The 27622-nt window shown below is 49.4% G+C and overlaps 1 long non-coding RNA gene across 1 annotated transcript in view; it reads right to left on the bottom strand.

Annotated features, from left to right (window-relative positions):
- LOC136308586 (uncharacterized) overlaps positions 1 to 27622 on the bottom strand; it is a 152171-nt gene that overhangs the window by 21445 nt on the left and 103104 nt on the right. The window contains exon 2 of the long non-coding RNA XR_010726130.1: positions 1466 to 1530. This is a non-coding gene — a long non-coding RNA (uncharacterized lncRNA). The remainder of the gene's footprint in view (positions 1 to 1465; positions 1531 to 27622) is intronic.

Below are 27622 nucleotides of genomic sequence, written 5' to 3' on the forward strand. Positions count from 1 at the left end.
GGTGGGGGGTTGGGCTGACTGTCAGCTTACAGCCAATTCCCCATAACTCTGTCCCCCAACTATCTAACCTCCAAAAACCCTGTTGATTTTTTGGTCCCCAACAGGCACATATTTCTCTGGAATACCATAGGGCTCACCTGGAAATCTTCTAGGGTGCACCAGTGCGCCCTGGCGCACACATTGAGAACCACTGATCTAGACTATCTGTGTTATCTCATTTAACTTGCAACCTCCCCTGACCACAGGGCATTAGCATCACCATCTTACAGATGAGAAAAAACAGGGGCTTTGCAATTTACCCAACATCATACCTAGAATAATAACAAAAAAACAAACACACAGAAACAACCTTGACACCTGCTGTATGCTTACTGTGTCCCAGGCACTTCACTCTGTGTAGTCTCTCATTTCAGGGATGATCTTTATTATCCCCGTCTTACAGATGTGGATGCCAGAGTCTGGTGAAGTCAAGGGCAACCATCTATGGCCAGCAAGGAAGGAAACAGGGGAAGCAGGATTTGAACCCAGGTCTCCCAGGTCCATACTCTTTGCCTCTGGGCTGCAGCGGCAGTGGAAAATTGGCACCATAACCTGTCCAGCCCTAAAGCCACTTTGCATCACCCAGCAGCCTCTCTCCCAGGCTAAGCAGGAGAAACGAACATGCTTGGCAGCCTCCAATCACATGTGCCCATGTTCTGAGCCACCAGCTACCTTGGCTATACCAACACATGCCTATAAGGGAGACTTACAGCCAGAAGGACAACTGCTGTGGATGGTGGGCTTGAATAGTTGGGGCAAATCCAGCCGCTGTAGTCAGGGAGTGGCCCCATACCCAAATCATGCTTTATTAGGACCACACATAAGTCTGCAGCATTCCAGAAAGCCCTGAGCTCCCCTTCAATCCTACAGTCAGTCTCTGAGCACCTGAAGGTCAGCAAGTGCAATCCATACCAAGACCTGCAGGCTTTGAGCCACCTGCACAGACTGCAGCACCTCAGTGCCCTGCTTCGGACCCTGTGTACAGAGACCAGGCGGGAGTGGATACACATGCACCCAGCTGCTGGAACAAGGTGCTGTCGCTCAGAATGGAGACAGAACACAGTGCTGGTACAGGCTCTGGCTTGGAATCCTGACTGCCTTGCTAAATAACTGCACAACCTCGGGCAAACACCTGTACCATGCTTTCCTCATCTGCAGACTGGGTATAACATGACCGACCTGCTTGGGCTGGGAGAGGAGAACACAGCCCGGCTTGGACTGGTCATGGTGAGTGTTATTGCTGATTAAGTTGTGTCTCTGGACCTTCTCTGATGGCTCCTGCCCACCAGTCTCTGCTCTAGGCTGCAGGTGGGTGCATTAGGGGTGGCGGGGCAAGGGCTTCTGCTGAAGAACAAGCATAACCCCCAAAGCAACAGGAGCCGCAGAAGAGCGGCTGTGCTCCTATTACTGGTGTGCTCAGGCTCACCTTTCCTCTTGCCCTTTCTTGGTTCGAAGCACCTGCCCAGCTTGGCCACCAACCTCTGATTTCACCTAGAAAAACAAGGAAAACAATGCTCAGGAAACAGGATCATGAAGCTCATCTTCCAACTTAAAACATAGAGGGAGTGAGGTCTGTGACTGTCCTACAACTTCCCCAGGATGTAGGGGTTTAATAGCTGTTTATCCTTCAATACAGAATAAACCACATGAATTCAGAATAAAGGGAGAAGTCCATTTCCTATGTCAGTCAAGGACATGGCAAAATCAAGACTACTTTCCAGAAATATAGGGTAATCACCCAAAGAAACTGAACCAAAAATAAACTAAGATGTAAATGGATATTATACTGGATAGCGATTTTTTTCAAGTTATCACAAAACTTTAATTCAACACGGACCATTATGACAAAATCATCTATTGCCAGAGTGCTGAGTAGCTCTGTTTTTATGGAGTCTTTCACTCAAAGGCTTCTATTCTACTCTTTCTGAGTTTTTCTATGTTCTGACCTCATGACATCCAAATTCAGTAAATAGGATAACACATGAGGAACATCCAGTTCTGTGTCCAACTCCTGCCCTGCACTCAATAAATATTAGCTATGCTTTTATTAATTTTACTCCTGCTCATGGGCTTCTAGAGAGCTAGGCAATTCCATACCATCCACATAATTCCTGAGAAGATGTGCACAGCTCTCCACAGTGTTGCGATTCCTGCTAAAATATTTAATCTTTAAATCTGAGCTCTGCTCACCTAATTCAGACACCAGGAAGAGTAGTATTTCAAAAGGTGTTGAAAGATAATAGCCGCATTCTCAGTTTCCCCATCATTAGCTCAAAGAAATCACTCTAGACCCTGAGTTTGGCAAAAGAAAACAGAGAGAAGAAAGAAAAAGAGGGGAAAAACAATACCATCAGATTTGAAACAGAACACTTGTAACCTTCACTCACAAGAGGAAGGATTGTTTGGGTGGCGTTTTGTTCTGATGCTGTGTGCACACACACACACATCACCTCAGGCCTTGGACCGCTCCCTAGTTTCTAGAGTTACTGAGGACAGGAGCCAGGCTGGTCTTCTGCAGCCACCGGCCACCAGATCAGTGTCCCAGCCCACTCTGCCAATCTCAGGGACCCATGTTTGCTGGGCCCCATGCTTTCTCTGCCACACCAACGAACTTTCCCCAAGACCAACCTTGAATGCAATGTGGCGCTCTTGACCACAGGGCAAAGACTGCGACAGTTTTAGCTCCGATGAACCGTGTAACACTTGGGACATAACTAGACAACTTGCAAAGGCCGCACAAACTCTTCAAAATGAAGCAAGCAAAACTACAAGATACTCTCCAAGTTCAACTCCGACCCCAGAAGGGATTTTCCCATTCCTGTTGCAGTTTTATACAAAGCCACTCCCCCCGCCATCCCTACCCATGTTCAGTGTATGAGGTGCAGAGCGTTTGATAAACTCATGGTGTTTGCAGCCTTACCTTTCCAGGGGAGATAAGAAATTTAACACAAGTAAATCTAAACTCACCCAGCCCCATGACACCTCAATCCATCAATTAGGAGCAGACACTGAGAAGGGATTAGTGGGAGACTAGAGGGGGTCTTCTGTAAATCCTATGATGGGGGAAAGACAAGGAGGGGAGGCAGGGTTCAGAGTGGTGACTCACTAGAATCACTGCCCCTTCCCCTGGGACGCTGGAAAATCACACTGAAACCTGGGCCCCGGCCCCAGCAGTTTGGGTTGGTATTAAGTAAGATCGGGGCACTGGGTTTAAGTTTCCTAAGTAAGTCTAATACGCAGCAGAGTTTGAAGATCAACCAGAGATCATATCTAAGTTCAAATTCAGGGGGTCTAGGGTAACAGCCTGAGATTCTGCATTTTTAACAAGTTCCAGTCCTGGTGGTCCACAAAACACTGAGAGCAAGGGCTTAGAAGGGAGCTGTTCAAACACCCCCTCCACCCCTCCCTAGAACTTCAGGCAAACTGACCCCACCTGCTCTCCAGCCAGGGCTTTCCCCTCTGAAGTGGAAACCATCACTTCTCCAGTAGGCCCTGGATACCTGCCCAGCTGACTTCTGGAATGTCAGGTGAGTGAGGGAGATGTCACTTACACCCCAAGAGACAGCTGCCCCCTCTCCTCTCTCCTATGACCCAGTTCCAGGCAATCCAACCTCTAGAACCACTGCACTAAACAGAATGCTTAGTGTCTGCTCTATTCCTTAAGACAGGTGGGAGTCTGTTTCCCCTCTGCTCTGCACGCTGGCCTGGCCACGCAGGGCAGGCGGAAGAAGTGGGGCCACCGGGCTACCTGGATCGGACCCTGGCTCCTGCTCGCTTCCCTCACACTCTGGCTTCAACATTGGCTACATGGAGACCGCTGTGGCCGCGCGCACACCTCCTGCTGCCGTTCCTGTCCTCAGTGCGGACAACGGTGGGGCAGGGAGTGGACGGCGCTCCCTCAGAAGCAGGCCAACAGTGGCACACCACACCCGTCACCAAACCTCTGAGGGAGGCCTGAGGCAGCCACCGGCTACCCACAGCCTGTCCCCAAAGGTCCCTCCCTTCCCACACCCCCCACCTGGCCAGTTCCTTCCAGTCAGCTCCAGGGCTGCCTTGAGCCAAACACCACCTAGCGGTTCTCAGCCCAACCAAGGTAGAAGGGACAGCTCTTTCTAAACCCTGCTGACTGAGGAGCAAAAGGCCTGGTAGGTGAGGCCACAAGAGGACATTAGCCTGGAGCGCGTTCCACACTGACTCGCTGCCTCCTCCAAAAAGTGCCCACAGCCCCTGTGCGAGTGCCCTGCCGGCCACGCAGCCACACGCTGCAGGCGGAGACCAGGGTGTGGAGGGAAAGGGGGCTAGGATGTGGAACTTCAACACTTTATAAGGAAAGCTCCCCAGAATCAGAGGGGAGTGACAAAACAGGCCCAGTTGCTGTCAGGACACCAAACCCTGGGTCCCATTTCTAGGAACCTACCTATAGTTGATGTATCTTTGTCACTAAGCAGTGACAAAGACCCACAACACTTTTCTCCCCATTGATTTGAGAGAGAGAGGGAAAGGGGAAAGGAGAGAGGGGGAAGGAGAGAGGGGGAAGGAGAGAGGGGGAAGGAGAGAGGGGGAAGGAGAGAGAGAGGAGGGAGAGAGGGGAGAAGGGGAAAGGGAGAAGGGAAGAGAAAGAGAGAGAGAGAAAGAGAAGCATCAACTCTTTGTTGCACTTATTGTTTCACTTACTCTATCTGTGCACTCATTGGTTGCTTCTTGTACATGTCACACCATGCTTTATCCACTGAGCCACCCAGCCACAACACTGTTAAGGGCCCATGAGAAGGTTCTAATTTCTTTTATTTACAGGAGAAATGAAATGACTGTAATATAAATGCCTCTATCACCACGAATGCAGCCTGGATGACATTCATCCTTCTACCACCACAGTCATAAAATGTAATTTTAATATCTTTTTTTTTTTATGGGGAAAGGGACTCATGCAGGCAAAAGTGCCCAAGGTCACGAGCATCACAATTCATCGCTGCACTTGCCTACTTCCTTCCAATCCCTGAACCTGCCAGCCTTCGTTCAGACCCTTGGTCACATGCCCCCACTGACCCTCGCCACCCACTGACTCTCTTTCACAAAGACCCTCCCCTAACTGCCCACGCGGGTCTGCCCTCTGACCCTGGCTCTGTTAGGAGCGAGCCTCTGCCTTCCATCCGGGCAGATGCTCCAGCAACTACCGCCCCCGCCCCTTCAGGACCCGCCCCTGCAGGACCCGCGCGCGCAGCCGGGCAGGGCAGAGCAGGACCTCTGAAGTCCAAACACCCTCCCCCAACCCCCCCTGCAGCGTAAACACCAAGCACACATCACACCCGGGCCTATAAAAGATAATTATACAATCTGATCTGGCAAATTAGAGCCATAGAACTGTCTAATTCATACAATGAATTCGAGGGTTGGATCAGCAGGAAAAATTACCCTGGATCTTTATTGGGATTTGCCCCCAGGTCAGGATTACGGTTTATTTATCTTTTTTTATTTTCTTGCTGAGGGGGTGGGCGGGGAAGGCTTTCTGGGCTCCCTCTCCCCCTCTCCCCCTCCCCCTCCCCACCCCACGCTGGTTTTCCGTTTAGACAAGCAAGTCCTCCCCGCCCCTCCGTGTTCTTTCCCACAGAGTACCCTCCTCCAGCCAAAACTCAATAAAACACCAACAGAGAGAGATGATAGATAGATAAGTAAATAATTGTTCACGAAAGTGGAGCTGGGGCATCCCAAACCCAAACCAAGGGCTTCATTAGCTGGCACTGACGCAGTACAGAGTAAACAACAACAACAGAAAAAATTACATGTCTAGATGGCAATTTACCTCCTAATTATTCTGGCTTGATTCTGACATGTTTACTTGGAGAACACTCACATATACATATTTCTTTAAACACACCTCTCTCTCTCCCTCTCTCTCCCTCCTCCCCTCTCCAAGGAGACTTGCAAGAGAAGATGGCTGTTTACAGGAACTGGTGCCCGTCTCCTCAGGCCATTAAATGGCTAGATCACCCAAGTGTGGTGACTACAATGCCAGGACAAATTGACACCAAGCGAGGATCATCCGGCCTCTCACCAAAGCAAACACTGAAAAGGGCAGCAAGCTCTCTCCTCTCCTCCCTTTTGCACCTTCCTAGGAGTTCCTCCTGGGAAAGAGAGTTCCCTACCCAGACTGCTGGGCCAGCCCTGTGAAGGAGCGCGTGTCCCTATCGGGGCCTGAAAGACAAAGCCCAGCAGACACAGAGGTATTCAGCATCGACACCTCAGTTGGCTCCTGCAAAAGAAGGCCGCCCTGAGAGACAGCAGGGGCCCCAGCAGCCTTCTGCACGTTCAATGTCAGTGCGATCTATCTGGGGCATTATGTAAATGTGCCTTTCTATGACACTGACCCGGCTCACAGAAAAAGTGTGTGTTGTGTTGTTCTAGGCTTATGTCGGGGATGTGGGAGGGGGCTACAGCATGTTTGTTCTTTAATCAAGGTGCACGACCCCCCCCCCTTTGAATGAGGATTTATCGTATGTAGGCAACCTCACCTCAAAAATCTACGTACAGACGAGTGTATGTGTGTGTAGACATGTATATAGGCATGGACACAAGAACATGAGCTCATGGGAAAACAAACCAGCTCTAAATAACCATCTTTGACTTTAAAACAATGGAGATGTGGGTTTCCCAGGCCCGGTCCGCAGGATGCTAGGTGACCCAGTTCAGAGGGGTGGAAAGGGTGCTGGAACTTGCAAACATATCTTTCGCTGGACTGCAGTCTTTGTAGACTTCCGGCCAAATCTCAGACTCTGATTCCAAAACGGTGGAGACTGGCACACACTGCTTGGAAGGGGATCAACACCATGCCATGCCGACTGCACTGAGGTGTCCGGGAAAAAGAAGGGAGGCAGCGAAGAAAAGTGTCCCTCTTCCCAAACAGTGACTACGGTGACACAAGGTTTGTTCTGAACTACCCATCCTATCCATTGTATCCATTCTGGGCGTGGAAGGCAGGAAAGAGACTGCCGTGTAGCCAGGAAAAACGCTCAGCACATTAGTAAGCGTTCAAAAATCATGTCACACATGGATGGGTTTGAGAGGAAAAATCTTAATGTGACCATGAACTAGTTATCTCCCTGCACCCCCTTCCTGGCTATCCACTTTCTCAACTGAAAAACGGGGCTAGCAGGAGAGACTATTCCCTGCCTGTAGGAATCCTTCCACAACTGCTAGCCTCCTTCACATCATCCCTTCTATTTCAGGATGTCAAACAGGACTCCGCTGGTCACTGTTTCACAGGCTGGTTATTGGTACTAAATTAAACCATGTGTTCAATTGCAAAGCACATTTCCCAGCTGTGGTAAGTACTCACTAAGTGTTAGCTATTATCGTTATTGTAAAATAATAATAATACACTGCTGAATTGCATAGGTTCTACAAACAAACCTAGAAGGAAAAAGCAAGAGTTGTCCTCCCTGGGTAGTGAGTTCGTGGGTGATCTGTTCTCTTATTTTTGCATGGCTATAGTGAACAGGCATTGTTGGGTGAGGGAAAAGACACACCACAGTGTTTTAAAAAGAATAAATAATAAAATGGACATTCATCATCATTAACTAGAAATACAACTATAAATGCAATTTTAAAAAACCAGTTAAAAGATCAATAGAAGTTGCAAGATTGTGAAATCAGAAATAACTTGGAAATCAGGGTTTGGTAGCTGTATGTATGACCCCAAGTCGGGGGTTCAAGGTGAGATCTGGCACGGATACCCTTGGGATCTCCTGCAGGACCCAGAGTGAGGGTGGGAGAGGCATGCTGAAAGGCAAGACAGCTCGGAGGCGGCCACGACTCCCACTGACAGAAGAGGAGCAGCTCCCACTGCAGTCTCAGTCGTTCTCGGCTGGAACCATGAACTTAACCGAGAATTCTAACCTGGCTGACAGGCTGCAGGCCACAGGGTCGAACAGACCTGCTCGGTGGCATTTTCCGAATACCTGTGCCATTATAGACAGACGGCTCTGGTGACATCCGCGTTTCGGGTCAGGACCTACAGGCCCTGAGCTCTTCCCAGAGCCTGTTACACAACGCTGGGGTGGAAAAAGAGGTCAGATGCCACGACAGCCTGCACAGCCTCCCCCCCCCCCCAGAAAGAAGGGGCTCGCTGCTCCACGTGAGCACGGAGGAGAGTGGATCTGAGCTTGAGAACTATGACCCCGGCACCTCGCCCCAGGGCCCAGGACTGAGGAGCTCTCCCGCCCCTCTCTGGTGGTTCCTCTTCCTCCTGGGTCCAGCACAGAAACAGACTGCAAGGCTCAGTCCTTAGACCAGCTGTAGTCCCACCCTGTCTTCCGGTCCTTGAAGACCCCTGAATCCCCGCCCCCTGACCTTCTTCTTGAGCCCCGTGTGCCAGCTGCCTGCAGGGCAGGCTAATCACTGATTCCCAGAGGACCTGAAATTCTCCCATGCTAACGGGACCTCTTCTGTTCCTCTCAGCGAGGCTTCCCTCAGAGCCTCCCTGTGTCTATGAATTTTTAAAATTATTATTGATTTTAGAGAGGGAGGGAGAAAGGGAGGGAGGGAGAGAGAGAGAGAGAGAAACACCAATCTGTTTCTGTATGAGCCCTGACCAGGGCTCGAACCCAGTGGTGGGAGTCAGCCAGTTCGCACCGGTTCAGCAGAACTGATACCTAATGTTTTGTTGAGTTCAGAGATCAAGTTGTTAAAACGGCACTGGTAATCAGGGCTCTCTCTAAGGTGGGCGCCTGGGCAGCCACCCAATGTGGAAATCACAAATTTACATTCCTTACTCTTTTTTAATGTTCATCTGCGAAACAGCGTGTTCTAAGCACCTGTAGTAATGTTTACCCCATCCATAGGTGAAAAGAACTGCAAGTGAGGACGCCAATCAAGAAGCAATACGGAAATAGCTTAAATAACAGTTCTACTGTCTTTTGTCAGGTATTACTTAAATTTTTTTCATTAATATTTTTAAACTGTTTCTTATAATCTAGTTTAGTGTATCTCTTTTATTTTTCTTATGAAATAATAAACTACCTTTTGGAATACCGTTTGTTTATAGTACTTAAAATGGTCATTAGGGTAGAGAACCAGTTGTTAAATTATTTGAATCCCACCACTGATCAAACCTACAACCTTTGTATATAGGGACCACACTCTAACCAACCAAGCCTGTGTCTGTGAATTTAACTGAACTCTCTTGGTCACCCAGAGGAGAAGCCCTCCTCCACTAATTGAGTTAATGACTGACTGTACCTCTGGTCAGCTCTTCTGGTAACATTGCTCAGGATGGGTCTTAGCTTATACCCCCCCCAGCCTCCTCCCCAGGGCCATGACAATAGACTAAGTAAGACCCCTGAGAACAGAAAGCCTCTGTTTTATTTTCCATTGCATACCCAGAATTCATTGCATGATACAGCCCTCTTTCCACTGAAGAGAATGAATGAATGTTAGCATTCCCCTGTGGAAGATAAAATCATAGACACACAGAAAGATTTAAAACTTCCTCCAGGTCATGTGGCTAGTAAGTGGTTGAATCTACACTTGCACCAAGCTCTTCTAGCTCCAGGGGTAAAGCTGAAAGTGACCTTGCCTTCTACTGTTGCAATCATTCCTCACCTGGGATCCTTGACTTTAGACTTGCCTGTTTCAGTCCGTTGGACATATCGCCCTCCCTCCCAGCTTACCATTTGAAAATATCCACCAGCTCAGCCAAATCCTGCTCAACGGCTCCCTCCTGCCTTCCATGCATAGACCAAATCCTTCTGCCTGAAATCTGAGGCCACCTGTTTCTGACCACTCCTCTGCTCTCTCTAGCCTCATAGAACAATCTAATCTTTGCTCCCCATACTTGCAACACCTCCCTTGCTCTGCCTCTCCCCAACACTTTCCTTTTAAGCCCAGAGCACAAGTTTCACTTCCCCATGAGAAGTCTCTTGACTTTCCAGCCCTCAGTGATGGCTCGCACTCGAGCCACAGTATTACAGCCCGCCCTGAACGTAAGATGACAGAGGGGACAGGTTAGCTCTCCTCTCTCCCCCAGGGGATTGTCACATGTTTTAGGGAGGGCAATATGCCTCCTGTGCTTGGATTCCTACAGCTTAGTACAGCAGACAAATCATTCACGAGAGCAGCATGGGGCTCTCCCTCAATGTAGGCGACCGACCTCAACAGTGGCAACGCTCTCTCAAGCCCGCCAAGCCGGAAGAGCTAGACCTCTTGATGGCTCTCGGACCTCTCCGGCCTTGCCCAACCCACCTCCAGCTGGAGCTGCTAACACTGGTCCATGCTGGAGCTCCCCCTGAGTCTTCGTGTCTCTAACGTGAGCCTAAAGACAGAGCCCAACCCATTGTGCTTAAAAAAAAAAAAAAAAAAAAGCAAATCAAAAGTTTACAAGCCCATTTGGTTGTCTCTTTAAAAAACACATCTTTGCACTCCAGGGATGCCTCTGAGTATGGTGCCATGACCCTCAGAGACACAGAAGGGGCGCGTCCCTCGGAGGGCTGCTCTCGACCTGACCCGCGCCAGGCTGACCCACAGAAGGTGTGCTGGACCCGAGGCCCGCACCTTCACCCCAGCCTCGGCCCCCGTGTGTCAGTTTCACCATGCTTAAATGGAAACTAGCAAACTCAACTCAAAAAAACACTTTTCCAGTGATATTTTAAGGGAAAATGAGATCACAGAAAACCAGGGAGGTAAATTTAAATGGTGTGACCCCAAGCAACATTTTATTTTTTTTTTCAAAGCATTCCCTGAAAGGCTTGTTCACCAGATGAGGGGCAGGGGACACATCTGGGGAGACCTGAGCCCTAGAGACCACCTGGGCAGCGGCAACACTTCTGCTCACATGAAAAACTCTCACGATGCTACGCAAGCCTACACCCTCACTGCCAGCAGCCTCCTCCGCTCCGAGGCGCGCGCAGCCCCAGAGGTCCCTTTGGTTTGTGAAAGCGGCCGACAGCTCCTTTGCCAGCGGGTCAACATTCAGCCTCTGCCAGAGATACCAAATGTTTCCTAAACCCACCCCAAGCCCAGCTCACTGAGTTATGAATAGTTGTTCACGTTAACTTGGGGCATTAATTAAAAAACGTTCAGCCAGGCAAATTCTCATACTTTTTAAAAAGTCATTTGGGTAATTGCCTTTCCATGCCGCAAACTTTCCAAGCGACTGACAGGTTGACATTTCACAATGTTGTTTGTTTTAATCAAGAAAGGGAGGAAAGAGCCAGTGTGGTGCCCAGTTCATTTGTCAGGTGCTTTGATTTATTGATCGGCAAATCCTCCACTAATAGCTGTACAGGGAGGTTGGGGGAGGAAGGCTCCTACCTTCTGGGGTCGGTGTCTGAGCTGGTAAGGAGTGAAGTGGCCCCAGGGCATTGGCATAACCACTCTTCCTTCCTTCTCCCCTCTCCCCATGCCCAGCTCCCAGCTCTCAGCCTGGGCCGTGCTGCAGAACCACCAAGGCCCTACTTCAGCCTGCTCCCCATCCCCACCCCCTGCCCCCTCTACCAGAGAAGGCTATTTCCTGAACCAAATGGGGGAGGGGCGACTTCAGCAAACTAAGGAGTCAGGGAGCAGGGGGCACTAAATTCATAATGGTTTCTCAAACTTTTTTCGAAAAGCAACAGAACCCAGAATCAGGTTGGACCATATATGAGCTTGAATCTCACTGCCACCATTTCTAAGCATTCAACTTCTCTGTGCCTCCATCTGTCAACAACTTGCATAAAAATAGTACTTATGCATCATGTCGCTTGGAGGGTTAAGTACATTAATATTGGGGAAAGCACTAACAGTGTGTAGTGCAGAACAAATGCTATGTGTGTATTCGTTATTTTTAAAGTATCTTTTCCTCCCTAACAAACTTTCATGTGTGACCCCGGCCAGCCAGAGCGTGGAGGGCCGGGCCTCACCCAGTCCTCCTATGCCCTGCTGCCCAGGAACCATCTAGGTGCCCCTAGGCTCAGCATGGTCCTGGGGCATACAATCTGACGGCCACTGCTCATTCTGAGGACTGAGGAAATTCGACTTTCCACTTGACACCATAAGCCTGCCCATACTACAAAGTTTTCTGCAGAAAGACAAGTGAGCTAGCTCTCTGGGAAGGCGACACGAGGAACTAGTCCAGGTTCCCCCACCCTCATCATGTCAGGGTGACGACAGGTGGACAGCCGGGGGCAGGCACGAGGATGTGTGGAGGCGCACACCCAGCGGCCAGCACTTCCTGGGCCACACTGAGACCAGCAGGGCTAACAAACGCCAACAGGGGCCGCCGCACACCCTGGGAGAGAAAGAGGGGCTTTCTTAAGGAAAAACCACCATAGAGCCTTCCAGAAACCTTAAAACAACCAACTACAAGACACAGACAGGCATGGACCTCATCTAAAACCACTGCACACCACATGGGCACTTCTATGTGGATTGAGCATCTACTGTGTCAATTGACCAGACTAGGTACCAGCAACACAGAGCAGAGACGGCGGGTCCCAGAGTCCCCAAGTCAAAAACCTAGTAGGAAAGATGACATCAAAAATAACAGATGCCCACATTTTGTGGTATGTGTTACACATATCACATATACATAAAACAATGTTACGTGTTATATAGTAACACTGTATATTTCATATGTATATTTTAATGTGGTATGTTTATAGTGTTTATGTGTATATATTTTTATATTATGTGTTATATGTTATCTATGTATGAATATAATATGTCTAATATGTACAGTGAGACTGGAGATAAGGGGGCCCCATCTCCCTTGTGGGGGGTGGGGCTATCTGGGCAGGTGAGGAGGTACAGGGGTACAGGGTCATCTGTCAGGGGATTAACATGGTAATGTTGGGCCTATCTGAGTATAAACAACAACTCTGGCACATTTTAGCTGTACAATCTTGGACATCAGAGTTTTTAACACTGTTAGGAGCATCAGTAAAAAGAGCATAAGGTATGGATAGCCACCGGCCAGCAGGCAGTAGGTGATCAATTAATCGCCCAGGAGAGAGGGAGAAAGCTTGGCAGAGGCCGTGTTCGAATGAGGCCGCCGGGAGGGGCTTGGCTGAGCTCAGAGTCAGACGAGCAGGCCAGAGGCCCTCCTGGGAGCCCAGAGGCAGTGCAGCCGACCCTGCACTTATGCGGCGTTATCACTGCCATCGGCAAAATCTGGACCATCGTTCCTCCTTCTTCCTGTCTCCCTGGGATGTCTGGGGACACATGAGAACCAGGCTGAGGCGGGGGTGGGGGTGGAGATCTGAGATTTCAGAAGAAAGGCAAGCCGTGAGCTGAAAGGTTGATTATTTTACTTGTGGAAGCCATGTGTGGGCAATGGTTGTGGGTTTTTCTGGGTTTATCAGAAAATCCTAACAGAAAAGAGGTTATTTAACCAAGAGCAGAAAAGAATGTGCAGATATTTTAAAATATTAAATGGAATCCCTAAAGCCCCATAATATGATGCCTCCCTTTCCAGGCTTGGCTGATTAGAAAGCGAGCTGTGACCAGGGCCTGATAAAAGCAGAAGGTTGTTGAACTTGGCTCTCCTGGTCCCACCCGATGGGCCCCTCTCACGACTGGACAGCCCGGGGGGGGGGTAGTCTGACTCCACACACAATGAGATAGCACTGCCTTCTAAGCCACGTTGGGAGTGTGATTTTCAGAGACATTGCTTTAAACTAAGAGTCGGAGGTAAGACGATGAGGAGCCTCAGTCATCACATTCCAGGTTCCTGATGAGACCCGGAACCTGTCGGGACTTGGGGTTCACTCCCGCCAGCCCGTCGACAGATGTGATTAACTCAGTGGAAGGCCGGGGAAGATGGAGAGCAAAGCAGGCTGGGGGACCACTCGTTACACCAGGACATAAGCAAGCAAAGTTTTACCAACTCACGTAGGTGAAAGGCCCAGTTCATGACTGGGGAGGAGAGAGGGTGTACTCTCTCAGAGAGAGGTAGGTGGAATTTCCACTAGCGAAAGCATCAGCAGGGTATTTGGCAGCTCTGGTTCCCAGTACACACCATCCGGATACATTCATCTCCTTCTACCTGGCTGTCTGAGCGCCCCCAACTCTCTCACGGCTCCTGTGAATTTTTAGCTGGGTCTGTATTATAAGGATTTATGGAGCAGTCTTACTGTCCCTATTAGGATGGACACCCCTTGAAGGCATGGCCCCATAACCACCTCATCTTTTTCTGCTGTTGGATTGACATAAAACCCTTCAGAGTTTTACCCTGAGAAACCACGCTTCCCCAAAGCCTCCTCCACTTCGGAGGGGGATGGAGAGTGGGGGTGTCCAATCCTGCCATCATCACACTCCAGACTATGTCTAATGAATGACAGGCCAGATTTACTTTAACACTAAATGGTCAAGAGATCATTGAGAGAACCAGAGGCTGTATGTAACATTTATCACTAAATGGCTTAGAAGCCTTATAAGTTAACATCTTCTAACCCTTCCCTGGTGTGAGCAATAGCTATTGAATACCTTTCAAAACAGACAGCATTTGCAATCAATCAGAAGAGGCAGCAGGGAACATAGGGACAGACAGGAGACAAGAGCTAAGAGGTCTTTATCTACAGCACGGTTCTCAACCTCCGCAGTAGAGGCCTTTGGGGCTGGACCATTCTCTGTGGTGGGGGCTGGTCGGCGCCCTGAAGGCTGTATAGCAACTTTCCTGATCTCTCCCCACTAGAGGTCAGCAGGATCCCCCAACTGTGACAATAAAAAATGTCATTGTCAAATGTCCCCCTGGAGAGAAGAGGGTGCCAAATTGCCCCTGGTTGAGAATCAATAGGCTACAGTCAGTCAGCTCAGTCACAAATTAGCAATGGGATCTGAAGAGCATCAGGGAACTTCATACCTCAGAGGACATCAGCTTCTCATCCATGAGATGAGGAAATTGGACGGAATAAAAAAACAGGTGCACGATATCACCTGAGGGTACCTGAGATAATTGCTGGTCACACCTAGGCATGGCATTAAGGATCCCTGAGTCACACAGAAATGCGTTTCCCTTTTCTAACTCTTCCCATTCTGATCAAAGCAGGAAGAACTTTAAGCCCTTAGCTTCTCTGCAATTCTGGCTACAAGAAGAGGGCGACAGCAGTGCTCAGGTCCAGAGCCTTGGGAAAGTCACAAAACCTACATCTTTGATGATTTTTTTTCATTGTATCTTCTATTTATGTCCAGTGACCCTGGGTCCCATTTACTAAAGTGATACAGAGTTTCCTTTTAAAGTACGTTTACTTAAGGAAAATATGAAACCACATAGAAAAATATTAAGAAAACAATAGTCCAAGTAGCAGTATGTAAATAATCGCAAAAAGACTTAGGAAGCGCCGGAAAGGTTAACTCTGCCCTGCCCACATAGATGGCTAACTTCCTACTACACATGTTCTTGGGGGCCTCAGGTTAAACCCCAAGACTTGAGGCCACATTAGCAATTTTTAAATCCTTGAAATCAAATTCTCTTTATGGTTCTGTTATATGGGTTGGTCATTTGTCATCTGTAATGGACTTATTAGTGTGCCCCCGCCAAATTCACATGTTGAAGTCCTCAGGACCTCAGAATGGGATCTTAGAAGTAAGGTCAGTGCAGATGTAATTAGTTAAGATGAGGTCACACTGGAGCAAGGTGGTCCCTTCATCCAATATGGCTGGTGTCCTTATAAAAAAGGGAATTTTGAATACATACATGCGCGCGCACACACACACACACACACACAGGGAGAATGTCAGGGAAAGGTGAAGGCAGACACCTGGGTGGGGTTTCTATGCACTAAGGAGTGCCAAGAATGCCGGCAAACTAGCAGAAGCCAGCGAGAGATCTGGGATGGCTTCTCCCTCCTAATCCTCAGAAGAGACCAACCCTGTCACTACCTGATCCTAGACTCCCAACCTCCAGATCTGTGCAACAATAAATTTCTGAGTGGTAAGCCACTCAGGCTGTGATACTTTCTGTTACTTCAGCCCTAGCAAACTAACACATCACCTTAAACAGTCTCTCACTGGGAAGACTGTGTGCTGTACTCTGAACTTCCTTGCGGGGCAGGAAATGCAGACACAGTTGCCAGAGAATTTGTGTTCATTTAGAGCTGGGGAAGTAATGACAAAGGAAGATAAAAAACAAAAACAAACAGCAAAAAAACTCTCCACACCATCTCTGTTCATATACAGCTCCGTATGCTTGCCATATTTACATCTCCACAAATGGAATAATTGAGATATTTGCTCATTGCTCTCTTTTCTCGGGTTACCTACAGTCAATCGGTCAGTCTCAAATGTGAAATGCAGGCATGAAGGGGGCCCCAGGGTGGAGGCAAAGCCAGGCCTAGAACTCAGGTCTGCTAGCACAGATACTATGAACTAGAACTTGGAGCCTGCGGGGTTCACACTGTCCTCCTTCCCTTCCAACCAGAAGACTCTGACTATCCAAGGATACTTGGAGGAGACCCCAAAGTTCCCAACATGTGAGCATCTGAGAATTCATGATCAAAAACAAACTCTCAACTTAGAGGGATGCTGCAGTGACTGACAAAACTCCTAAGCCCTTCGGACCCTCCTGCGAAAAGTGGCAACCCCAACAGAGTCAATGAGCAGCCTCAGGGGTGACCAGGGGCACCTCTCACACAGCCAACAGTGGAAAGAAATAGAGATTTACCTTACGAAGCACCAAGTCAGAACCCAGGACTTTTAGGTTCCTGCCAAGTAGCCAGGAGATGGCAACTCCATCTTTTTGGTTAAGAAAAATGCCCCTAAAATTAATTAATCCTCTCTGCAGTCACAGCAGCAAATCAACAAAACTCATGATTCCCCTTACATTTTTTTTTCCCATTTAAAATAAATCCACCATACTTCCAGCCATCTGGTTTGAGAGATCAATAGGCTTGAATGTGAAAGGGCAATCCTTATTTTCCCTCTGACGAAAGTCACCAAGCACAAACCGAGCCAACAAGGACGTAGGAAGCCAGAAGGCAGAACCGGCCCGACTGCAGATCACAGGCGCGGTTTGACCGACCACGCGGGCCACGCCATCGGCTCCCGTCCCAGAGGCACGAACCCAGACACCAACTGGGCATCTGTCTGTGTGCGGCAGATGCTACGCTGGGAGCCGGGGCTCTGTTGGTGACAAAGCCAACACAGCCTCTGCCAATGCCATTTGTTTGTCTTCCAGGCAGGGACACAGCTCATGAACAAGTAAATACCAACATTTGCACCTGGGTCATGAAACTTCTACGAAGAAGAGCAGGACATGGGGTGGGAAGCCAGTGACAGTGACAGCCAAGTTCCCTCTAAGGAAATGACATTAAGCTGGCCCAGAAGGCCAAGTTCACCATAGGAGTTAACACCGAGAGCTGCACTGTCTAGCTGCACCCTGGGCATCTGTGGGGCGGACCCAGGTCTGAGGACACAGGACAGAGAGCAGAGATTCAGAAAGTTAAGACACAACAAGAAAGACTAGTCCTGAGAGAACACCAGGCCCATGAGGAGACGAGCCAGGGGAACACGCATATTCAGACAGCAGACCTGTCCTCGAGGGGAGGTAAGACACCCCCAGAGCCCCGAGAGCAGTGTCTCTCTCTAGCAACGGCCCCTGCATGGCTCTGGGCTCTGGGAAGGCATTGATGAGGGCCTAGAGCATGGCCACTCAACATTTTATCGCCATGAGTGGAGCCTGGTTACAATTTTTAAAAAGCTTCCTGATTCCTAGTCCCTCCTCGTTGGAACGACCTCACCAAGGCAAACCTGGAAAATCCCTGGGCTGCTCAGCCCCTGGAGCTCAAAGTTCTCCTCTTCCTGGCCCCACCCGCCAATGGAAAAGTACTGGCCTCCCAGTGGCCAGCCTGCTCCTCAGGGTCCCAGCTGGGGACAGGTCTGTGCTTCCCCACCCCACACCTCACTGGGAAACCCCACTCCACTGGGTTGAGCCCCAACCTCTGTCTCTGGCCATTGGTTTCACACCCTTAAATGATGCTGCCCAAATAACCAAGCAGTCAAGGGTGGCCAGGGGCCAGGAAAAATGCCTTGAAAAGCACGAGCCCTTCAGGTCCGATGGTTCACACCCCATCTAGGGCACTGCCTGGCGTGCAAAACAAACGGGAAGTTCTGGGACAGCGAAGAGGGAAAGGAGCCCCCACACCCTGCCGCCCACAGAACAGCAGAGGGTCAAGGCCACGGGGCGCTGGGTGACCCTAAAGGCGGTGCTCCCCGAAGTGTACTGAAAGAAAATGCAGAGGTGGGGCGGGGTGGACACCGGGACCCTCGTGCCTCTTTTCATAAGATGACACACCTGACTGGTCAGGGCACACCTGGACTGCTGGGCAGGCCAAGCTCCCCAACAGTTGCCCACTGTTCCCAGGCGGAGAGCCCTGGCAGCCCGGCTCCCTGCAGACAGGGGGGCTTTCTCCTCCTGGGCGGGCCACGCCTTCCCCGGGCACATACTCCCTCCGCCCGAGGGTTCCGTCCAAGCCCCAAGCTCTGACCACAAAATGTGCCCTTTTCTTTGGCGGGCTCACCTCAGACGTGAGGTCTCAGGGAGCCAAACCACCGGCTCAAAGGACATCCCCAGCACATTTCTTTCTAGTCAGAGGGTCCCTGGCTGGGGGCCACAAACAGCACCTCTCCCCCTTCCCCACCACTTCCAGGACTCCAGAATGACTCTCAGTTCCTGCTCTACTGAAGGCAGACAAGCAGTCACCTGAAGGAGCTGGTGGCTTGAGTGGGTGCTCCAGGCCAACCCCTAGCAGGTCCGGCCAACCTGCGGCCACAGCCCGGCCCCTGCGCACAGAGCCTCCGGTCTCAGCCCTGCCGCGGCTGCGTTCGCTCCGGGATTGCCCTAAAAACACAAAAAACGTAATGGCAAACCCTCCCCATGAGGTGGGGGGCGACCACGGCCTCCACCAAAATACCCCAACGGCGGGACAGAGGGACACTCTTCAAGAACATTTAGAGGTTTAGAGGACTTCTTGTGTTTAAAAAAAAAAGAAAAAAAATTTTTTTGGGTCATACAAAACCTGGTTGTGAAAGGAAAAGAAAATGCCAGCCCTGTTTGACAGACAGCAGATTTATGACCGTTTTTTAAAGCCTCAAGTACGTCACAAGAGCTGGCCCACCCACTGCACTGCCCCAACAGTCAACACGGCCGGGCGCCCACCCCCGCCGCCCCTATCGGGCCTGTGGTCCTCTGCCTCTGAGCAGCCCTTGTTCCCCCGGCCGGCCTCGGGGGGTCAGAGAGATGCCTGGCTGTCTATCTCCGGAGCGTCCGCCGCGGGCTCGGCCGGCAGAGCCGCCAAGACAAACACGGCCGCTCACGCCTTCGCCACCGGCAGGCCGGCCGCAGATGTTCATAAACACGCCGGGGTTGACGGGCTGCCCGTCCGCTTCTCCGTCCACTTTACACCCGACAAGTCAAGAGATCGGCATTTTTTTTTTTCCCCTTCCCTTAACACACGAACTCGGTAAACTGTTGTCAGACTTGGCGATGAATTTATGAATTTTGGCCTCCAGATGTGGCTGGAAATAAAAGTAAATACAGGGTGTGAGGCAACTGCATTTCAGGTTTGCGCCCTGCGAGGCTGAATCTGCAAAAAAACTGGGGCTGGGAGGGTTGTGGTGGTCTTTCTTCAGTGAGACACCAGGAGGGAACTTTCCTAAAGGTAGGGATGCCATTCAGAGCAGGAACAGAGACGTCAAGGACCCCTAGAAATTTTAGGGTGAGGATTAGAATGCAGAGATTTGGACTACTATTTAGAGTCATCCAACAGTCCAAATCCTCTAACCTGCTGGGTCCCAATACAGCCCCCTGACATCTCTGGTCCTCAGACCTGTCAGAGCAAAGTCTTTGCATGAGAAGAACTGAAAAGAATTCCTATCATTAGATCGACTTTCTGGTATCATTGATGTAGAAAGAAGAGACAGGGAAGAAAAGAAGCAAAGAATCACAAGTGGACGAATAGGTCTGTCTATTCCAAACACGAACCAATAGGCTCTATTTGATTTTGTAGATCAATAGACTTACGGGGCTTGGGCATCTTTCAAATCAGAAGTCCAACTTAACTACCCATACGAGAAGCAGGACAGAAAACAACCAATGCACATCTGAAAAAAATGCAACGTGTTATAATTTGGCATTTCTTAGGCATTTTCTTTAGAAGGAAAGAGAGAGAGCGAGAGTGCTCGAGGCACAGTGTCCGACTGAAGTGGAATACCGCATGTCTGTTTGGAGTGTATTTGCTTTAGCAAAGTAATAAAACAAAAATTCATAAGGCAAAGGTTTTCTTGGTAACAGGTCAGTGGAAATATTTGTGAAGTCGTGACCAACTGCACAAACTGAAGATGTTTCCCCTGGAAAAGGCTTGGCAAGAGGGGGAAACTGACAGGCTGGACATGTGTATTAACAAGGGGCAGCGGTCAATACAATCCACCTCTGTTCAGATCCCAGAGAAGTGGCCAGTAAATCATCTCCAAACTCTGAGTAACATAACCACATCTGCATGAAAATCGGACCAAGGAAGCCATTGCAAACTGTTGCTTTGGGGAGGTCATTAGCTATATACTCGGGACTTAAATGATGAGAAAATGACTTGGGTTGTATAACGTATGGGTTTTATATCTTGTTTGTTTGTTTGTTTATTTGATTTTAAAGAAAAACCTTAAAGATGTCCTCTTCTGGGTAAGAAGTCTCAGATTCATCAAATTATATCCTCAGGAAGACTTATGAAGGTCAATGATCAAGTCTCTACTTCTGGACTTTGATGTCATTGGATGCCACAAGGCAGGTGGCTAGCTCACTCATCTGGTCAACCCAAAGCCGGTTTTTATAGCCTGAAGTGTGCTTTAACATTTTTTGGAATTAGATAAGATGAAAGAGGGGATTTTAAAATTTGACATAAAAATCTAGATTTCTGGATGGTCCTGAAAAAAATTAGCAGATCTAGCAACCCCACGCTGGTATTCCTACACAGGGATGAGTAGCCAACGCTGAGAGGCAGCTGCCTCTCTGAGGCAGACCATGCGATCGCCAGGGTACTGCAACCCACACCATTTCAAAGTACGAGATTTATTATCCTGGTTTAAAAAAAAAAATCATCTCTATGACACGGTTCTTATCTGATCTCTCCCATGTGAATGTCAAAGGTAGTTGTTGCTCCACTAAGTCCTCCTACCTACACACATGGCTTTGTAACAAGGCTCAAAGATAAGAGAGGGTTTACCACCAATGATCGGTACTGTAAGATGTTTGCAGCGCAAACCAGCAGAGCTTCAAGGGCTGTGACACTCCAAAGTTCCTTAGCTCCTTGCATTGCTGATGCTGCCTAAGAGGTAGTGTAAAGGGACACGAGCCAGCAACCAACAGACAAAGTCATCTCTCTCTTCCCGCCAACATTTGAGTTACTATCACATGTGGATCACAATATTAATGCAGTCTCAAGTGGCTTACAATCTTTTCAAAGGCTTACAATCTAGCAAATGTCTGTTTGTGCAAGGACACAGGAGCCAGTTTGAAGGGGCTCCCATTGGCCAAATCTGGGATGTTATTATGAGCATCAAAAAAATGAAGTAACCAGTGAATTATAAACCCCTGAATAACTAGGAATTCAGGAGCCTGTGCCTAGAGTAAATAAACAGACTTATAAATAAACAGGGGAGAGGGAGGTCTCTTGCTAACAGTAGAATGCCAAGAGTGAAAGGATAAATGTGGAGAGAGCATCCGAGTTGGAAAATCACCTGCAGTCATCACGGTAAAGACTGGATCAGGCAAACACCATCACGAGATGCTACTTCTAGGAGGATTTTGATGAGGCTCTTTGCTGGACCTTAAAATGTCTACCCCAATACACTGTTTAGTAGTTGCAAGGGAGAAAAAAATCCACAGTAATTGTACACTGACAAAATCAGACAATACCATACACAGGTGGCCAAAATTAACACTGCCAATCACAGATAGACATTGGGTATCTCTAGATGTGACACACTGTGAAAGACCCCATTTCACCTTTCCAGTAGTCTAAACACATACCCTCAACCTAATCACCAGGAAAAACTTCCCAACACTAAATGAGAAATTTCCTATTAACAAAATGGCGGAGGAGAGACGCTGTGTTCTTTTAAAATGTCCATGTCATGAGAAACAGAAAGGCTATGGAAATGTTCCAAATTCAAGGAGGTTAGAGAGATACAACAACTCAAAGCCATAGCTGACTCTAGACTGGATTCTTTGCCAGAGAGACATAGTGCCATGAAGGACATGATTAGCTCAACAGACAAAGCTGGAGGTTAAGTAGAAGTATCCTATCAATGTAAATCTATGAAGGTCATCGCTGAACTCTTCTTGGATGTTGATATCATTTGTATTAGACATTGTCACCTAATTATATAAGAGTGTACACCGCTTCTTAGGAAATACACACTGATGTATTTAGAGGCAAAGGCCCATGGGACTTACCCTCAAGAGGTTTAGGAAAAGACTACAGAGAGAGAGAGAAAACACGTGAACCTGGATAAAGTATGTATGAGTGTTTCTTGTACTATTTTTAGAATGTTTGAATTATTTCCAAATTAAAGCTAAAAAATCCGTGAGCATGTATATATCAAAGCAAGACAGCACACAAGCTCACTTGAAGCACAAATCTATGAGACGGGCCACTCAGAGTGGGAGAAGCAAACACCATGGACAGGAGAAGTTCGAAAGGTTTAACATGAGCCTGAGACACAGGGCGTTCTTAGAGTTAAAAATGGCTGGGCTTCCCAGACAACGGCAACAGCAGGTGCTGAGATCAAGCAACCGGAACCTAAGTGCCTGGTGGGGAAAAATATAATATTTGGCCCAGAATAGACGATCTATGTCAAAGGGGAATGGATCTAAGGCTAGAAAGAGAGCCTGGGGTGGACTTAGGCGGCAGGTTAAGGAGCTTACTTTCAGAAGATAAAGTCTCCCGTAGGAGCAGGAAATCTTTCAACAAAGGTGGTTTATATAAAAAGGTGCGTTACTAGTATGTAGGACAGGCTAAAGGGATGGGCTCTTGAGACAGGCAAACCGAAGGGGAACCACGGCCAAAGTCGAGGTTGGTGGTCACCAGATGGCCACAAGGTGAACGTCAGAGTCCCACAAGACATAGGCAGGCTAAGGGCTGCTAGAAGACTGAATCCAACCTGTCTCACACTAACACGCTGTGTTTTTCAAGTAACTCATAGATAAAATACTAAATCATTACTCAGTTAATAGGAACCTGTGAAAAAAAATGTAGCATTAAATTGGATTTCCACATTCAAAAGGATAAGACATTTCGGGGGTGAGGCGTCAGCCTCCTGTCCATCAACCAACCTCCTGTCCAGAATGAGGCCAGAGAGGGAGGGGGCCCAAATGCTCTCTGCACAAGAGGGAGGGAGGTGCCACCTTCATTCCAGCTGCAGCACAGTGGTTAGAGAGAGCAGAGCGCAGCACACTCCCAGGAAGGGCGGAGAGGAACAAGACAGAGTAACTGTTGCACGCTACAGGTACATATTAAATCCCAATGACGCACTGAATGACAATGAAAAGGTAAAAAGATAATAAAACTTAATGCTGATGATGTCCACACAGACTAATTTACTCTCATGGGGAATGGGAAAACCTGCAGCCGAACACAGCCCGGGGACACTGGACTTCTAGGGCAATGACCTTGAGAGGCAGACATTAAAAAGGACATTCACAGGCCCTGGCCGGTTGGCTCAGCGGTAGAGCATCAGCCTGGCGTGCGGGGGACCCGGGTTCAATTCCCGGCCAGGGCACACAGGAGAAGCGCCCATTTGCTTCTCCACCCCCCCTCCTTCCTCTCTGTCTCTCTCTTTCCCTCCCGCAGCCAAGGCTCCATTGGAGCAAAGATGGCCCAGGCGCTGGGGATGGCTCCTTGGCCTCTGCCCCAGGCGCCAGAGTGGCTCTGGTCGCGGCAGAGCATCGCCCCTGGTGGGCGTGCCGGGTGGATCCCGGTCGGGCGCATGCGGGAGTCTGTCTGACTATCTCTCCCCATTTCCAGCTTCAGAAAAATACAAAATAAATAAAAATAAATAAAAATTAAAAAATTAAAAAAAAAAAAAAAAGGGACATTCACAGAGCTGGTATTGGAAGACCTCTCCAGGCTGCAGAGGTAGGTAGGGAAGTCATTTTTTAAGTGTGGGGTGTGGGCCAAATCCCCGGCAGTGGATTGGACTTTACAGAGAAGGCTGCAGCTCCTCCCTGAGAGCAGAAGGTGGGTTGGGTGGGAGTCTGTGGGTGGCAGTCACTGACCAGTCAAGGGTGAGTTCGGGGAGGAAGAACTAAGAAAAGGTGACTAGATCTGAAGTGGTCTGGAAGGAGCCACATGGCAGAGTGGTGAGAACTAGAGTCAGACTCCCCACAGGAAGGGATGGGTGAGCTGTTAGAATAAGGTGCTGGATTCACAGAAATCTCTACTTCTTTGGGTAAGGGGGGTCGGGGGGAATGTGTCATTGTCCAAAAAAGATTTCAGCTCAGAAAGGTCCCCGTGCCTGTCCTCAGCCAGCGGTGAGAGCATTAGAGATGACAGAGGGACAGTGAGCACTGGTGCCTGTCCTCAGCCAGCGGTGAGAGCATTAGAGATGACAGAGGGACAGTGAGCACTGGTGCCTGTCCTCAGCCAGCGGTGAGAGCATTAGAGATGACAGAGGGACAGTGAGCACTGGCGCCTGTCTTGTCAGGTGCAGGAGTGAGTCTTCGGGCCCAGCTGGAGGGAAGAGCGCAACCCAGGAACCAGCCGGCCAGGCAGGCAGGAAGAAACAGTGCTTGAGTGTATGGATGGGGAGGGAGAGCACAGATGGGGGGGGGAGAGGTGACTTCATCGTCAAGAACGGACTGAAAAGGGTCAAGGTGAGGATGAGGCACAATCAAATCAGAACGCTGTGCTGCTGAGCTCTCTTCCCCGAAGCAAGGTTTAGGAAGGGGTTAAGTGGGATTCGGGAAGAGGAGCACTGAGGGCTGGGGGAGAGGCCGGAAGAGTCAGTGCAGAGAGGCGAAGGACAGGGCAAAGACCAGGCAGAGGGATATTTCATCCCAGTGGGACCCCCTGCCCTTGTCTTCATTCCATTCTATCTGCATATCACTTACCTGGCTCAGTTAGAAACCATGGTAACAGGAAGCCCGAAGGAATGACTGAAATGCTAGGAGGACACCATGCCACATGGGGCCACACTTCTGTTTTCTGTGGAACCAGATCCTTTAGCAACAAAGGGTGAGATGGCAAGCAGGCCATGGCTGACTGTTCCAACAACCGGATTTGACCTTTATGGGACAAATAAGCCAGCAGCAGCTGTGGCCAGGCTGTGGACCAGGGACAACTGAAGGCTGGGTTCTCAAAGACCTGGCAACTCTGGGGCCTTTGTGCTAGGAGCATCCTCCTCCTACTGCCAGCTCACACCCACCCCGCCCTGCTCTCAGGTAAGTAACAGCGATCAGCTTCCTCAAAGGGCACAGGAGGAACCTGGTCTAGACTTGCTGTGGCTCTTGGGCCTCAGTGAGTGTCTATTTGCTCTGTATCTCCTTCCCCATCTATACCAGGTGCTTCATAACCACAAGATCCCATAGAAAGGTGCTACAAGCTAAATGTTGTACTCCACCCCCCCCAAATTCATATGTTGAAACCCTTATACTTGGTCCTGGCCGGTTGGCTCAGTGGTAGAACATCGGCCTGGCGTGCAGGAGTCCCGGGTTCGATTCCCGGCCAGGGCACACAGGAGAAGCGCCCATCTGCTTCTCCACCCCTCCCCCCCCTTCCTCTCTGTCTCTCTCTTCCCCTCCCGCAGCCAAGGCTCCATTGGAGCAAAGGTGGCCCGGGCACTGAGGATGGTTCTATGGCCTCTGCCTCAGGCACTAGAATGGCTCTGGTTGCAACAGAACAATGGACCAGATGGGCAGAGCATCGCCCCCTGGTGGGCGTGCCGGGTGGATCCCGGTCGGGCGCATGCAGGAGTCTGTCTGACTGTCTCCCCATTTCCAACTTCAGAAAAAAAAGAACCCCTTATACTCAATATGAAGGTATGTGGATATGGAGCCTTTTGGAGGAACTAGGTTATGAGGGTGGGGCCCTCGTGATGAGGTTGGTACACTTATAAGAGAAGACATGAGCCTGACCGGTGATGGTACAGTGAATAGAGTGTCAACCTGGGATGCAAAGGTCTCCGGTTTGAAACCCCAAGGACTCCATCTTGAGCTCAGGATTGTCGGCTTGAACATGGGATCTTCGACATGATCCCAAGGTTGCTGGCTTGAAGCCTGAGGTTGCAGGCTTGAGCCCAAGGTCACTGGCATGAGCAAGGGGTAACTGGCTCAGCTAGAGCCCCCACACACACCAGTCAAGGCACATATGAGAAGCAATCAATGAACAACTAAAGTGACACAACTATGAGTTAATGCTTCTCATCCTCTTTCTCCCTCACTCTCTCCATTCCTGTCTCTCTCTCTCTCTCTCTCTCTCTCTCTCTCTCACACACACACACACACACACATTAAAAGAAAGAGACATGAGAGAACTTGCTTCCACATCCTATCCCACCCCTACCCTGCAAAAACATGAAAATACAAGAAGGTAGCTATCTATAAAACACGAAGCATATTCACCAACCTAGCCACACTGGCACCCTGATCTTGAACTTCCCAGTCTCCAGAACATAAGATTGAAATATTGGCCGTTTAAGTTCCCCAGTCTGTGGTTTTTTAGTTACAGCAGCATAAGCAGACAAAAGCAGAAGGTAAAGGCTTTAGATGGGCACACAAACAAGACTCAAAGCAGCCCACAAAGTCCCACGCCTCTGGCCAGTCACACAAGGGTCTCTGTGCCACAAAAAAGTCCATTCAGCCCAAACCTGGTGGCATTATCAACAGAAAAACCTACACTCCTCCCCCTCTGGCCCCAACGTGAAGTCCATTTTCTGACCTGATTTACTCGATCTGTAGTGGAGAGGATTGAAGGGCCAGGAGCACCCCCACGTGTCCACTGGATCACGTCCACAAGAGCCAGGAGACCCAAAGACCCGCAGGGATCCACGGGCAGGCCGAAATGTTCCTGAATCTTGAAGATTTTATTTATTTGTTTGTTTGTTTGTTTGTTTTTAACCCTTGGGAAACAGTTGGACATGGGTGCTGTCACCACGCAGGTTCTGCCTCCCAAGCCCGCCCTCCTCCCTTTTCCCCACGACACCTCCGCGTGGCTCCCCGCAGGCCGGGGCCAGCAGCATCTGGGATGAGCGCACAGGAAATGCCCCAGCGCCCACAGGCACCCCGAGGCGGCTCGCACCATGGTGGTCCTTGTCCACGCGGTCACGGCCAGCAGCCAGACACCCTTGGTCCATATGGCTCTGGCCCTGCCAACCACAGACATCTTCAAACACAGCCCGTGAAAAGAAGCATTGGTTCAGCTCCACACCCACCACCATCCTGGGAAGAAGGGTCCACAAGGAAAATATTTTCTTAAAGTAACTCCCTGGTTTGGAGGGGGAGGGTGGTTTGCCTGCCACAGGGGAATTATTATTATTATTATTATTATTAATATTATTAATATTATTATTATTTTAAGAAAAACATTTAGCTGCCCCTGTAAGAGCTGCCTACAGGGAGTCAGAGGAA

This window comes from Saccopteryx bilineata, chromosome 6, assembly GCF_036850765.1.
Source record: "Saccopteryx bilineata isolate mSacBil1 chromosome 6, mSacBil1_pri_phased_curated, whole genome shotgun sequence".
Classification (NCBI taxonomy): Eukaryota; Metazoa; Chordata; class Mammalia; order Chiroptera; family Emballonuridae; genus Saccopteryx; species Saccopteryx bilineata.